Consider the following 14990-nt stretch of genomic DNA (forward strand, 5'->3'; position numbering starts at 1 on the left):
ACTTCCTTTCTTTTGACATGCTACCTTTGACTCATTCATGCTACCCGGAGTACATCTTGATGTAAGAGTACAGCATTCAGAGTACACTGTCAGTCATGACCCAGCTACCCGGCAGTAGTGTTACAATAACAACAGTTCCTGTTCCCAGCCCCCCTGATAAACCACGACACCTGTGTTGGGCACCTGCCAGGGTGGGTTGGAGGTTTGTTCCATTAAAGCAAACTAACTACCTGTACCTCTTCAGGGCGTAGTGTTTCTTGGATTTCTATCCAATTCAGTAGTGTGGCACCTGAAGGCATCCACGACCTCCAGTTTGGTCTTATGTTGTCTGGTTCCAGACCGTACAGTGTTAAGTTACCATGCTGTACTATGGCCTCCTTGGGAACTTGCAGGAGACTGTTGGTTAGGTAGCTGCATTGTGGTAGCTGTATCATGCCTGTCACAAGTCATAGTGACAGTTAAGTGTGGTGTGCTGACCAGCCATTTACTTCCCACCTGCTCTTCATGGGGTTCATTAACCTCCCTCTGTTCGTTAGTAGCTTTACACCCTTCATTGGTGAATCATTTAGACACAGCCAATGGATAGCTTTGGTAGCCATACCCATCTCAAGATTTGGAACCAAATTCAATCTTGGATTGCCTTCTGGGTGAGCTATGAGCGATGGGGTGGTTAATGTCACATACTCCTCTACTGAGAAGAGTGGAATCAAGTGGGTTGGGAATTGTGCCATGGCTAGACTGGCTACAGTGGCACTGAACTCCCTTAACAGGTCTTGTGTCAACATTCTGGCCTGTTGCACACAAGCATAAACCCACTGTATAACACCGGCAATCATGTCCACTGGTTGGGGGATAAGGTTTAACCCTGTTGCATAGGAAGTTGCCTGTAGGGTTTTCCCTAAGCTTTCCAACTTTTGCTGCTGTTGATACAGTCTGTCACTACCCTCTGGCATCTCTGACACCTGCCTTCTTGGGGCAGTCAGGGTGAGAGTGCCAGTAGCAAACAAACCTACCTAAAATAGCAAACGCACAACAGTGGCAGCAGCGATCAGTCCTCCTAAAAGTCTTTTAGGGTGGCTGATCTCAGTCATCTCCTTCTGAGTGACTGTCGCCTTTCTAAGCTGGCGCAGCATGTACATGGTGTCTTTCTCAGTATGCCATGTGGCATCTTGGGCACCAACATCCTGGTTCCCTGGGTCACAGCAGAGGGAATCGGCATCTGGGATCAGGTGTGTCCACAGCGCAGTAGTCTCAGCGTCCAGCTGGACCTCCTCTCTAACCTGTGAATGTTGCACCAGGGGCACCTGGCTGTGGCCCCGTGACAGCTGCTCAAGCAGATCCTCACTAATAGAGGACCTCTCAGGGCTAAGGGTGAGGGCTACATCACCAACCTGCTCTCCTGCCATCTGGATCCCTTCCACCACTGCAGGGTGGTGGTCCTGACCCCTCTTGGGTGCCAGGGTGCACAGGGAAAGCTCCTTTTCATCGCCAGGTGGGGAGATCTGCTCCTCTTTAGGGATGTAAAAGGGGTGTGCTTTACCTGGTGGATCAGGCGGCTGCTTGGAGCACCGCTTCTGTGGCATGGAGGCTGTTGTGACCTCAGCCGGGACATGACTTCCCTGTATATCCGGGGAACAAGAAAATATTTTTATTTCTTGTCCAGAGGGAACAGAAGGAATCTCCACATAGGCTTCTGTGTTCGGTGGGCACTGTGTGAGCACAGTCTGCCTCTTGGCCCCCCTTCCTTCTGTACAGAAGGCTTAGGAGCCTTGACCCGTTTCCACACCTTGCCTTTCTGGTGATCCACCAAAGGTTCCTCTCTGAGTCGCATGCCCTTTTCTTTTTCTACCCGTTTGAGCTTGCTGTATGACATCAAACACCTTTCAACCTTAGTGTCAATCAATGTCTCACTGTGTAAGACATCTCCCATGGCAGCCTTGAGGTAAAAGCTTCCTGCTTTTCCTCTCTGTTTTACTGCCTGCTCTGTGACTTCAGGGGTGGAGTCAGCACTCGCTTGGGAGTGGCTGACCTCATCCAGGCAGGAACCCTTCCATTCAATCAGATAGACTGAGGGAGGGAGAGGGGGCGGGTCTCCGCCTCCTCCAGTGGAGAGTATCAGCTCATTCACGCTTCCGGCAGCCTTGGGGAGCGGTTGTCTCTGTCCTAATAAAACTTGTTCAAGCCTGGCCAGGCGGGCGGCTACTGAATCCTTTTGTTCAGCTTTATCTAGCCCTTTCTCTTCCCCGGTGTTCTCATGGAACTTAGGACGCTGGGTGTGGTCCTGTGTGCCTGCTTTGGAATGGGGCTTAGCCAGCTCAGGAGCCTGTGCTCCTTCAAGCAGGGGGGAATTAACCCTGCTGGCTCTGACGGCGAACACAGTCGCTTTAACAGCTTTTTGCTCAGAGCGACTTTGGACATCATACTCCCAGGCTTTCTGCACGAATCTCTTAATATCAGTCATTTTCATGGTCTGTGCATCTGTATGCATTAAGATCATCTTTCTGACTGACGGGTGGAGATTCGCAATGAATAAGCCCTTGAAATGTGTGTTCTCTTCACAACCCTCATCATTTCGCCCTGCAAAATAAGTTCATCTAAGTCTCTCGTAATATTCGCGAGGGGACTCTGCTCTCTCGTGCTTAATGTTAAGGGCGGTGGCTATCGCGGCAGTCGGGTCAATAAACGCACTGTATTCTGATAAGTGCTTGACACAGCTCTTCAAAGTCATCACAGACTTTCTTCATCTGCCTAGCCATCCACTCATGTACAGCTCTGCTGCTGGTTTTCCTGACCAGAAACACTTTTTCCTGTTCTGTAGCGTTTGGCAGGTACTGCAGGGTATACCTGAGGTCTTGAATATAACTCTCGATATTATTCTCTGACACTGCAGGGTCAAATCTCTCCTTGTCCTTCGCTAGCTCTCTCAGAGAATGGAGGTTTATTCTCCTAGCTTCTCCGCTGACGGAGATATGACGGAGATCGCGGTCAGACCTGTCGCTGCTAGAGAGAGTGCTTAATAGCGACTTGAATTCAGACCTTTTAGCAACCATCGTTAAACTTAAAGAGTATTACTTTTAGGTACGAAATCACAGTTCTACCACAGAAAACCACAAGATCAAGTATGCAATCAACCCAGTAGATCGCAAAAGATCACAAAACAATCAAGCACTGCTTAAAGAGCAAGGGGAACTTTTTTCCTTTCGGCTTTCAGCACACTGTATTGTCGAGTATGAATCCCGCGGTGTTTTATATTGAATTATTCCGCTTGGTTGACTCATTTCAGTCTTACCATAGCCCGTCCAGGGACGCCAATAAATGTAGTGTGCTCTCTGAAGGCACCAGTTCTGTAGGGTTTGGGCATGTACGGGGACATTTATTAATTGTAGCCGTAAATCACAAAATGATTCTTTTGATGGCCTTAGAATCCAACCATGCGATATAACTCAAACAACGCACACACACACGGGTACTAATACACGAGGATACATTTATTAATACATAAAATATGCATATAAACCTAACAGATCTTATCGAGAGGGTTATCAGAATACAAAAGGTATATATACAATCAGTTACAAAGAGTTACATATATCAAGAGGACATACGTTCAGTATATCATTCATTTAGATCGTTTCATAAAGTGAACTTGGTTACAACTTCTACATTAGATACTGAAAACAAGTACATAACTCTTAGGAATTAAATTGATATCAACTGGTTGGGATAACAATTGAATTCTCAAGCTGTAATGCATTGAAGTTGAATACTCATCCAATCTCTGGGGATTCAGATCTCCTGCGGGCTCTCTGGCCCTGTGCCAGGCTGTGCTGTGCTGCAGATGATCACTTACCGGCTAGTTAGTGTTGGCTTTAACTAGCAAAGTTTGTGCACATGAGAAAAGATGACTGTGGGTCCCAGCAAGTCAGGAAGAGGACCGGTTCATTCCTGATGAAGCGCTAGTTCTGAATAGTGATTCAGCTGTCCACAGTTCCGACCTGTTCACAAGGCTTGCTGCTGGTGCTTACCTCAGGTGGATCCTCTGGTTACTCTCTGGCAACCTCCGCTCTATACTCTTAGAACAAAGGAAAGTTCTGGCACTCGGACACACTGGCCGTTCCGTGGTTGTCCGGGCTGAGTCTTAGGATGGTCAGGAGGCGCGCTGCGAGAATGTCCTGCCCTTGGGAGCCTTTTGCTCCTGGGCCGTCCTGCCCTGGAATTCTCCTTTGAATTCCCTTTAGAAACGTCCAGGAAATAGTCTCTCAGGCCCTCTGTGTTGCCTGTTTTTACCTGGAGGAACTTCAGCTCGTTCATTGGCTGAAAGTTCCATGGGCATCAGAGTCCCACGTGGGTTACTCAGCCCTACCAGTCCCTGATTGGTTGATCAAGGTGAGATGTGAGTCACTTACTCCTGACACTTAGGAATGCAGTCCAGATGTCCATCTGGCACACCCTAGACAGATAGGCGCCAATGGATGACCATTGATCATGATAGCTAGGCTTAGCTAAGTGCATCCCCATTTGGGAGCTGTCCCTTATCAAAAGAAAACATCTTTAAATCAGCCTGCATGAATAGTTTCTCTGTGGCTGCACCACAGAGATGAACAGAGAGATGGGGCCTCATTAGAAAAAGCACAGCAACACTTAATTCTGTCTTATTAACAACCATTGCCGCTACAAGTGAAAGGCTGAAGTGAAATAGAGCGGGGACGAAGGCAGTGAAGAGAGAGAACGTGGGAAGAAGAGAAAAACGCAAGGGAAAAAAAGCAGCGTCGTAAAAGAGGTGACGGAGCTGTCCTCTCTATAAGAAGGGTGCCAGCGAACCCTGCTCTTGCTTACGGCCACACCCCCTTGAGCACACCTGATCTCGTCTGATCTCGGAAGGTAAACAGGGATGGGCCTGGTTAGTACGTGGATGGGAGACCGCCTGGGAATACCAGGTGCTGTAAGCTTTTAAGCGCAGGAGGCGCCCTATCCCCGCTCGCTCGCTCATTCCCCTGTTCACACGTGCAGTGCGGCTTGTCCGTCTGTTTATTTGTCAGCTTTGGCGAGACACGGGTGCTTGTGTATTAGCGTGAGCGTTTTTGATTCTGATCATGAACAGTTTTACAAGTCCGCAAAGGATCGAGGAAAGGTTTATCGCCAGCTGAAAAGAGACACAGCGCTTCGGCTGTGGAGACTTGTTCGGCTGGCGTTCGGGGAGTCGCGTTTTTCAGAATTGTATTGAGATCGTTTTCCACAGAGCTCAGATGTCAAAGCACAGCAGCAGCTCTCCACAGCGATCCTCTATAGCGCCCTTTCTCCCGCAGCTCCGTCCTCATTGGAAGGAAGCAAGAGTGAAAGGCTGAAGTGAAATAGAGCGGGGACAAAGGCAGTGAAGAGACAGAACGTGGGAAGAAGAGCAAGGGAAAAAAAGCAGCGTCGTAAAAGAGGTGACGGAGCTGTCCTCTCTATAAGAAGGGTGCCAGCGAGCCTTGCTCTTGCTTACGGCCACACCCCCTTGAGCACGCCTGATCTCGGAAGCTAAACAGGGATGGGCCTGGTTAGTACTTGGATGGGAGACCGCCTGGGAATACCAGGTGCTGTAAGCCTTTAATTGCAGGAGGCACCCTATCTTCGCTCACTCGCTCATTCTCCTGTTCACACGTGCAGTGCGGCTTTTTGGCTTTTTATTTGTCAGCTTTGGTGAGACACATGTGCTTGTGTATTAGCATGAGCGTTTTTTATTCTCATCATGAACCTTATATACTGTATCTCTACATCCCATAACCTTTAACGGCAGGTGCCTGGGTGTGGACATGTTGTGATGTAATATTTAATTTAAAAGTAAACATTTTAGTAAAGTCTGTTATATTGTTAAAATCTATAAGCGTTATAAATATCAATTTTTGCTCGTGCTTATAATTTATCGCTGCTAAATGTGTCTTATTCAATTATTTTAACACTTTTATGACCTATCCACTAAAATATAAAGACCTGCCCTACAACGCTCTTCTCAAAAGATAAATTAAGTTTTACATTTTTTGATTCAATGTAATTTGTTTTCTAGAGAAACACACATCATTTGAGGCTTGGGTTGCATGTTAATAATTTTAAGGTTTAAAGACTTTACGTTCTCGGTACGTGGAAAATCATTTCAATCTTTTGAAAAGTTGTTGAGAATTTGTCATTGAAATAAGCTTACATATTTTAATTCAACGTGATTACTTTTCACTCTCGATAAAACACGTGTGATTTTGGGGCAGGGGGATATGGTGGGGCGTTCTAAAACATCACAACCATTTGAAAAATGTCTTGAGCTATGTAGGCATGGTTACAAATTTGGAGTTTATGCTTAAATTAGCCGACTTGCCGGTTTTGAAGTGTGACACCTGAGCTGTCAGGCCCCGATATTGACTGCTGCGAAGATGGCTTCTTTGAGTAGTGAATCATCGGATTCCTCTGCTATGCAAACTGAAGAAGTAGGTTGCTAAAATATTTTTTCTGATAGTGGAATTGTATTTTCAATCTGCGTTTAGCGTATTTTGTTTTCAACACTTTGTCTTCTTTTTAGCAAAAGCTGACCCAGCACTCAGTGGTGTGTGACAGTGGCTGTCATGTGAACTCTGACGGTGATTCAGGTGTTGGGGGTCCGTCAACGACTGATGAAGAGTTGCTACAAATGGTAAATATTAAACCACAGCAAGTTCGAAGCAAACGAAAAACTCTAACACAAAAGAGGCATTACAATTGTAAATATTTTAGGTAAAAAGCATGCCTATTTATTTTGTTAAGCCTTCCTTTTCTTTTTTCCTTTAATAGAATAACGAAGAGGTCGATGCATCAATCTTCAAACTACCATCAAGCTTGAATGTTTCGTGTCTGTTCATGTGTGTTCACCAAAATGTGATTAATGATGATGTTCAACCTAGTTTAGCTAATGATGGCTCTAATGAGCCTGATGCTATGGATCAGATTGTAAAGTCGGTGGTATGTTGCACCTTCAACCATTGTTTAAAGGGGGTTGTGGTTGATGAATGCGCGGCCCGTTTGATTAATCATCCAGGTCAACGGGGTCACACATGCCTAGTTGTCGGGTGCGCGGATGGGTACTGTGGTGTCTCTGGGGGAAAGTTTATGTAAATGAAAGTAGTACTCACACCACACTTTTCTTTCCTGAGTTTCGTGGCTTTTCTTCCTCCAACTATCTTCCAAATACAGTCCGTAATCCGTTCCCTTAATCCTGATCCGATCCGAGTTCCAAAAGTCCGTAATAAAGCCAATCCGCAATGTATCCTTATCCAGTGTCCGTAATCCAAAAACCATAAACCTTTTCTCCTTTCAGTAGTCCATTATTCTTTAGCCCGATCTTTAACATACACCTCTTTCCTCTCTTTTCCTCCAAACCGCATTCACCTTATCGGCTTCCGCCCTGTTCACTGCCTCCGGGGCACTTTTATTTTGGTTCCTGATGCGGCTCAGCTGTGTCTCATTGTTTCTCAGGGTAGACCCTTTCCATGTACCGGTCAGCTGATTCTTTTTGGCAGCCATTTTGCTAAGGTCCATATCTAGTATTTTAAGTAGGTCATTCCAAAAATACCTGTTATGAATGACCCTTCCCCTGGTCATGTTACAGTACAAAGATGTGTTGTTTGCCGCATTAGAAATTTATAAGTGTCTCAGTTTAGCCCGAATTTTATCGGCTGTTCTGTACATCGCCAGTGGCCTGGGTGCCTATACTTTTACAGATGATACTGAGCGGAGTATAAAGCACTTGCTGAGAAAAATAATTGACGACCGCTCGCCATATGAGTATGTACGGTCCTTACTTGTAAAGGTAGATGGAAAAATACTACACGTGACTTTTGGTGCGTTGCAAAACTTATTTTATACTTATTTATACATATTTTTACAGAAAAGAAAAAAGATCTATGTAAAACCAGGGCTGTGAAATACTCGCAATGTGAATAGAGCTTTCACTCTGTTTTACAGACACAGGTGTGCCATCGTGAGAAGAATGAAAAATTTCGAATGTATACGTAAGAATTCTTACATAAAGTGCTTTATACTCTTCTTTCTGCAAAGCTTGAAATGAAAATCAATTAACTGAATACTAATGTCCTTGAATTTGTTAAAGAGATAGGTGTGCATGTAAAGAACATGAGTGAAATTACTGCGATTCTGATGTTTTCAGATCAGAAACTGAAGCCTGGCGGATTCAGCGGTGTGTATTCCAAAATACAACGTATTTTACATAGAACCTGTGGTAACACCGTCCCTCTGATCACTCAGGCTAATTTATTTTCTCTGTTAGGGTCGCCCAGTTCGGTGTTCACGGCTATAGAAATGGCGAGAGAAAGGGCGTTATGAATGCTTTTTCAGATGCTGCTGAGTTTCTGAACAATGTTGGGGCGATAGCTACAACTAATTTTCTGCACCAACATTTAATTGGCGATTGCAAGCAGTAGTCTGTAATGTGTGTGAAAAGTTTAAAAGTGTATACTGGGATGTTTCTGTAATTTAAAACCTACTGATGAAATAAAGTGGTTCACATTTCACATGCTATTTGTCCTGCGAGTTCTTTCTGTGACACTTTACTCAGTCAGTCAGTCAGTCAGTCAGTCAGTCAGTCAGTCAGTCAGTCAGTCAGTCAGTCAGTCAGTCAGTCAGTCAGTCAGTCAGTCAGTCAGTCAGTCAGTCAGTCAGTCAGTCAGTCTGTGTGTGTGTGTGTGTGTGTGTGTGCTCACATCCCGGAAACTCGCGGCCCTCACCAGACTTCCCACACCGCCGATTCCCTAGGGTTATAATAGATTGCATTCAAACCTGCAGCAGACATTATCACCTTCCATCCCTCATCGCTAATACGTGCTTTCACACACTTATTTATAAATCGAAGGGGATGCGGTGGTGGGCATTTGGACCCTGAGGCCTGGGGCTGCTCGGGGTGGAAGGCGGGACAACAACACTCATTATGACACACCATTGGCTCTGGAGGGGGCGGGACATCCACCCATAACATTGCACCATTGGCCGATAAGGGGGCAGGACATCTGCCCATGGCGGCCTCCCATTGGCTGAAAAAGGGGGCGTGGTACCTGTCAAAAAGTTTGATGAAAGGTGTCGCTTTATTCTACTCCCGGGCCAAAAACAGCCCTCGGATCATCAACTCAATCAGGAACTCCCAGTCTCACAACTGCATTCCCTCGGTGCTTCCCTACCACCCTAACCCAATTTCTATCCCCAGGACCATCATTAACAATGACTACATTTTACAGGACGATCCCTCCATTGGTACTCTTTTTTCCGACCGCCCAATCATCTCTTATCACTGACCACCACATAAGCTTCTTGTTCACAGCTCCCTCGCACTCAGCACCTTCCCCTGCAATAGCACTCGCTGCATCACTTGCAAATACATATCTACCGACATTCAGGGCATCACAGGACAATTCCGGATAACCCTGACAACATCCTCTATCTCATTTACTGTATCTCTTGCAAAAAATGCCCAGCTATCTACATTTGGGAAACCGAAAGGAGACCAGGAGAACACTTCAGAGAACATATTAGGGCTGGGAAGGTTAAAGATTTCTCCAAGCCCATAGTTTTTCTTTTCACCTCAAATAGCCAGGATCTCTCAATGACTGATTTATTTTAAAATAATCTTCTCTATTCTCTTGCAGGTTTTGACTTCACACCTTTCTTCACCTCTCTCCATTTTGCACTTCCTGAGTGGCCTCTCTGCTGCTCCTGCCTCCTCCCCTCTCCCAGCTTTTGTTCTTCTGTGCTATTTAATCTTTGTAATCTGCCCTGTCTTTCTCACACCTGAAGAAGGCTTCACAGCCGAAACATTGAGTTTTCTCTCTTCTCTTTTCAGTATGGAATAAACCTATTACTTGTTCCTTTGCAGACTACACATGCTGAGATAGTTTAGTTCAGGTGGGTAGCTGCTTCAATATACATTTGTAAATGTCAATTTAAAACTGAAAAAATAGTAAGATTGTAACTCTACTTTAAAACGTGGCAAGAAATAGACACATGGCAGGCTACACCCTGGAAAGGACACCAGTCCATCCCAGGGCAAAGACATAAAAAATAAACATATAGGCAGCACATATCAAGCCTTACAAGAAATCATTAACAGCCTCAACACACACCACAGGTCCATTAAACTCAAATACACCAAGCATGGTAGCCTGATAGACTTCCTAGACACCACCACATACAAGGTTTCTTCCTTCAACAACACAGACAAACTGGACATCAAGGTATTTTTCAAAGACACATTCACACGGCTTACTGCACAAGGATAGCTTCCACCCAAAACATACTTTAAAAGGACTGGTAAAATCACAACTCCTACACTTCCACAAAATCTGTACACAACAACAAGACTTTGAGGAAGCCAAATACACACTCTTCCAAGCTTTATGCCAGAGAAGATACACACAAAGTTTCCTCAAAAATGTGGCACGAACATTTCTAAATAGAAAAACTCCAGATGACAGAAAAATACCCCTCAACACATCATATTCTCAACTCAGCATAAAAACCAACCAAAAACCATGATATTAGAAAACACAAACATACTGAGGGAGCACAAAATCATATCTGCACACAGAAAAAAACAAAAACCTTCAGCATTAATTAGTCCAAAGCAAGCTAAAACCTGTACACAACAGATCATATACACCAAGAGCCAAACATTTCATAACAGAAAACAACGATCCAAAACAAAGAAACTAAAGAAATCTTCCAGTTGCAAAGGGCACTCTCAGAAAACATCAATAACGCCATCTACAGCATCCAGTGCAAAAAGTGCGGGGTGACCTATGTGGGGGGGAACGGGTAACTCCATCCGAACCCAGCTGACACAACACAGGTACATCAGGAACCACGGGACTGGAAAGCAACCCCAACTGGACAGAGATAGAAAGAAAGAAAAAGGAAAGGGAGTGGATCAAAAGACTTAATACTATCTTTACACAAGACCTGAACATCAGAAAAACCAGGAGGGATTTAGTCGTTGGAAGGAGAGTGCTCTCCTTGTCCCAGATGGTCCCCTCTCGGATAAAATCTGGGAGAAGGAGCTTTGTTCCCCTCTCCTAACTAGCCAGATCCTACAGGGACTGGAACTCTTCACCATACTAACACGCAACAAACAGAAGAATAACTGAAACCAATCAGCTATGGAAACTCGCACAGCTTGCACAGTCCTACTAGGGAGGAAAACAAAAGACCCTGATTGCCTATTGAGATGTTAATGGTCCATGCATAATCCCCCCCAAGGAAAACAGAAACCCATTCACCAACTGAAACTGCACCTACTCATACAGAAACGTACAGAAGGAACACAGACCATAGGATACAAACTAGCCCCCTAGGAGGAACTACAACACACTGCCCCTTACAAAACAGGATAAAAACAGGCCAGCATGGACACAGTGTTCCAGAACAATGCCTGAAGAAGACCCAGGCAAAAACATACCGACACACAGAAAGGCAAGATTGTCTTCCTATGGAGCCACAGATTCTACAGAGGTAAAGCTGCCTAACAGTGGAAACCTAACGGTGTCAACGAAGCTTTAGGCATTTAAATGGTAAGTATGGATCAATCCAGAGTTGACAACGCACGCAACCGTACGGTCACCCTCCACACTGCCTACACAACAAACATGTCAAACAGACAGGATACCTTCCAACAAGGAACCAGGATCATCTACAAAATGATCCAAACAGTCCACCATTTACAAAACACAGCAGTTTTATTGGACGGGAGAACCGAGCACCCGCCAGCCTACGACGGAAGACCGAGGAACTCATAAAACCTGCCAAGCCACCCAAACTCACATATTTGAAGCTGGTAAGCAATGCCAAAAATTGGCTTCACACCACACTGCAGATCCTCGAAGAGCAAAATCTGTCATACAACTAGAGGATCTTGAGCTTCCCCACTGGGAGGAAGCTTTCACACTTGCTTCCAACTGATCAAAGAAACATTATGGGAGGAAATTGCAGAACACCACCTTTGGACCCTACAGTACACAAGCTATCAATACTGGGTTAGGGAAGGACACTCGGGCAGTTCAAATTATCACAACAGTTTTTAAATTCTACAACGACTTCTACTGGAAAGACTGCGAACAAGACCAAGTAAGAGTTAAGTTGTTTTATAAAGTCATTATTTTAGAGCAAGGTATAATTCTGATAAAAATACAATAAACAATATGGTGAAGCTATTGGAGAGAAAATTAAGGCTCGGTTAAGAAACTGAAACAGTCTTGACTTGTTCCTTTACACAAAAGTTATTTATTTTCAAAAGAGACCCATGAGGATTCCTCTGGTGTGCAAGACCTGCCTGAAGACATTTGACCAGTTTCCTCTTCACCTAAAGAGGGTGTGTATGAAATGAGCCTCAGCAGAGGAGATCAGCAAGGTCCTTCTCCAGGCCAGGAAGGACTTGTTGAATCACCTGAGGAATGGGCAGGTCGGGGATTACAAGAGCATAGGGCTCATGTGTGGTGAGAATGTGAGACTGGCGGAGTCCATGGACTGTTTTATGTGGAATCCTGAAGACACATCAGCAAGGTAAGATATTTATAATTTATAAGGGTTCTTCTGTTTCATTTCTAACCTTTACCTTTATGTAAGGGTATGTTAAAATGATATACCAGTGGTCCAGATGAGCAAGAGGCTGCTGTCCAGGAGGAAGAGATGCCAGAGACATGTGAGTTCTGGAGAACTTTCTATTTTTTCCAAATGTATCTTTTGTTTTATACTTGTATTCTAGTTTGTCTTAGAAGTAAAAATGTTTAAATGTGTATTTTGTATTCCTACTGTCCCCCCAGTTCTTAAAAGCCATCAGCAGGCTCTCAGGAAGACGGTGACCCAGGCTGGACTGGACAGAACGCACTCCCTGGATGCTCCTCACCTGGCTGGGTTTAAACAGGACCTTACCAAGGATCTTGAAGTGGCAGATTGCTCTCAGGAGGTATTTATTTTTAAAGGCATTTAAAATTGAGCACTGATATTTCCATAGCACATGTTTTTACTCCTTAGCTTAAAATTCACCCATGTGAAATCTCATAAACATAAACATAAACATAGTGACTCTACATTTGTCAGGTAGAAAATGTTTCCAGATTCCTGTTTTTATGGATCCATCTGCATCTTCCTTAAACTTTGTAAAGGGCCTATCCAAAACAACAATTATTGTAACCAAATGAAGACCACTGGACTGTCTCACCAAATCATTGCTAATTATATTAAGAACATAAACCATTTTCCGGGCTACATCCTAAATGATATCAGTGTGAAAGTAGAGGATCCCAGCCTGGCTAACCTCATCATCAACTTCCAAAGTATCCTAAAGGATATTCAGAAGAAGAACAGTAAGAATGTTGCCAAGAGATTACTAAAAATAGGTCATTTTCATTTTAAAACTTCTTTCAGTTGTACTTTTAATCTGAATACAAAAAAAGTTGATGAGTATTAATTTCTCCCACAGATATAGACAGTTGCAGAGTCCAGAACCAAGTACGAAGGATTGCTGGAAGGTGTTGATGGTTGCAAAGAGAGATGTGTTGCACAGACTGGGCAAGACATCACCTTGCCTGAGCAGCTTCTTGTACTGTATTACCTGCAGGCCTTTCTCCAGCTGAAGCACCTGTAGCATCCCGGGGTGGTAAAGAACATGACAGTAAGAATACTTTCATACAACAAAAGTAAGAAATTACATATATAGGATTTTTACAGTTTGGTGTATTCATTTTTATTTTCTCACTATTACAGGTTGAGGAATGGGTGCAAAGAAAGTGTTGTTTCAACAAGTGGGCACAAAAATGGTCATAATTCCTGTTAAAGAGCACAAAACCTCAAACAACAGCTGGCTTCCTTTGCATTGAGTGAAGAAGAGGAACATGCAAGTTGATGGCTACATTGATATACCCATCCACTCAATTCAGGGTTGTGGTAGAACTGGAACCATCCTGGCAAGCAGTGGATGCAAAGTACTGTATCACCCATAATGTGACACCAGTCCATCACAGGACTCACTCACACCATGGCCAATTTTCATAGAAGCCAATTAAAATCCATGTTAATACCGAACAAAAGACCTCCACCTGCATAGCTCCAATCATGTACAGTATTTAAGAAAATCTGGAATGTACCTTAATTGCATTTTATTTGTGTTTTATCAGCCATTTCATCTTTACTTCACTAAACTGCGCTGTAATGCCCAGGTCAGCAGCTGTGAAAGGAGACGGAGAAGATGGACTGGTCAGCCAATGTATCAACAGCGTCTGAAGTGCTTGAGAAGTGGAAGCCCAACACAGGACTGCCACCAAATGGCATGCAAATTAAAAAGTTGATAAAGTATCAAATCTGGGAAGGCCTGAGCATCACTGACGATCCTGTGAAGGGGAAGAAGTTTGTGACTTCCAGGTGTTTCCAGAAGGGAGAGGTGGTGTGTGATTACAACGGCAAGGTCATCACAAAGACAACTGCTGAAGCTCACAGATGACAGAGGGAGACATGAGATGTCTTTTCTTTTCAGATGAACCTGCACAAAAACTGTGCATTGATGCTCGTGAAAAACACTGAGCCTGCCTCCCAGATAAAGAGGCAAATCGGAAGATGGATAAATCCATCAAAGAGAAAAGACAATGTAAGGGCTGTAAGAAAGTCATTTATAATCAACGAACAGCCTGTCATAATTCTGTCTATGACAAAAAGGGACATTGTTGAGGGGAGAAGAGCTCCTCTGTGATTACAGCATTTCCAGGAAATAATTTCAAGGTGAAGGACAAGCTCTGGAGTGGTTGGTTCACTGACCATTTCCAAAAAAGAAACTAAGTAAGTATATTAAAGTGCATATTTTGAAGATATTCATTTTCTTGTACCTTGGAATTAATGTAAAAATTATATTCGTGTTAATGTCTTGAAAATAGCATTTCTCATTCTCATCAGCAAGGATATAAGGAAGGGATATGGGACTGCTAAAAAGATACATG

At 44.1% G+C, this 14990-nt stretch overlaps 2 pseudogenes; both read left to right on the forward strand.

The window, feature by feature from the left end:
- The first annotated feature begins 4830 nt into the window (after nucleotides 1–4830).
- Nucleotides 4831–4949, forward strand: LOC148825121 (5S ribosomal RNA; annotated as a pseudogene).
- Nucleotides 4950–5479: 530 nt separating this feature from the next.
- Nucleotides 5480–5588, forward strand: LOC148825122 (5S ribosomal RNA; annotated as a pseudogene).
- The last annotated feature ends 9402 nt before the right edge of the window (nucleotides 5589–14990 follow it).

The sequence above is a fragment of the Atractosteus spatula genome, chromosome 10, assembly GCF_055471065.1.
Source record: "Atractosteus spatula isolate fAtrSpa1 chromosome 10, fAtrSpa1.hap1, whole genome shotgun sequence".
NCBI classification, from domain to species: domain Eukaryota; kingdom Metazoa; phylum Chordata; class Actinopteri; order Semionotiformes; family Lepisosteidae; genus Atractosteus; species Atractosteus spatula.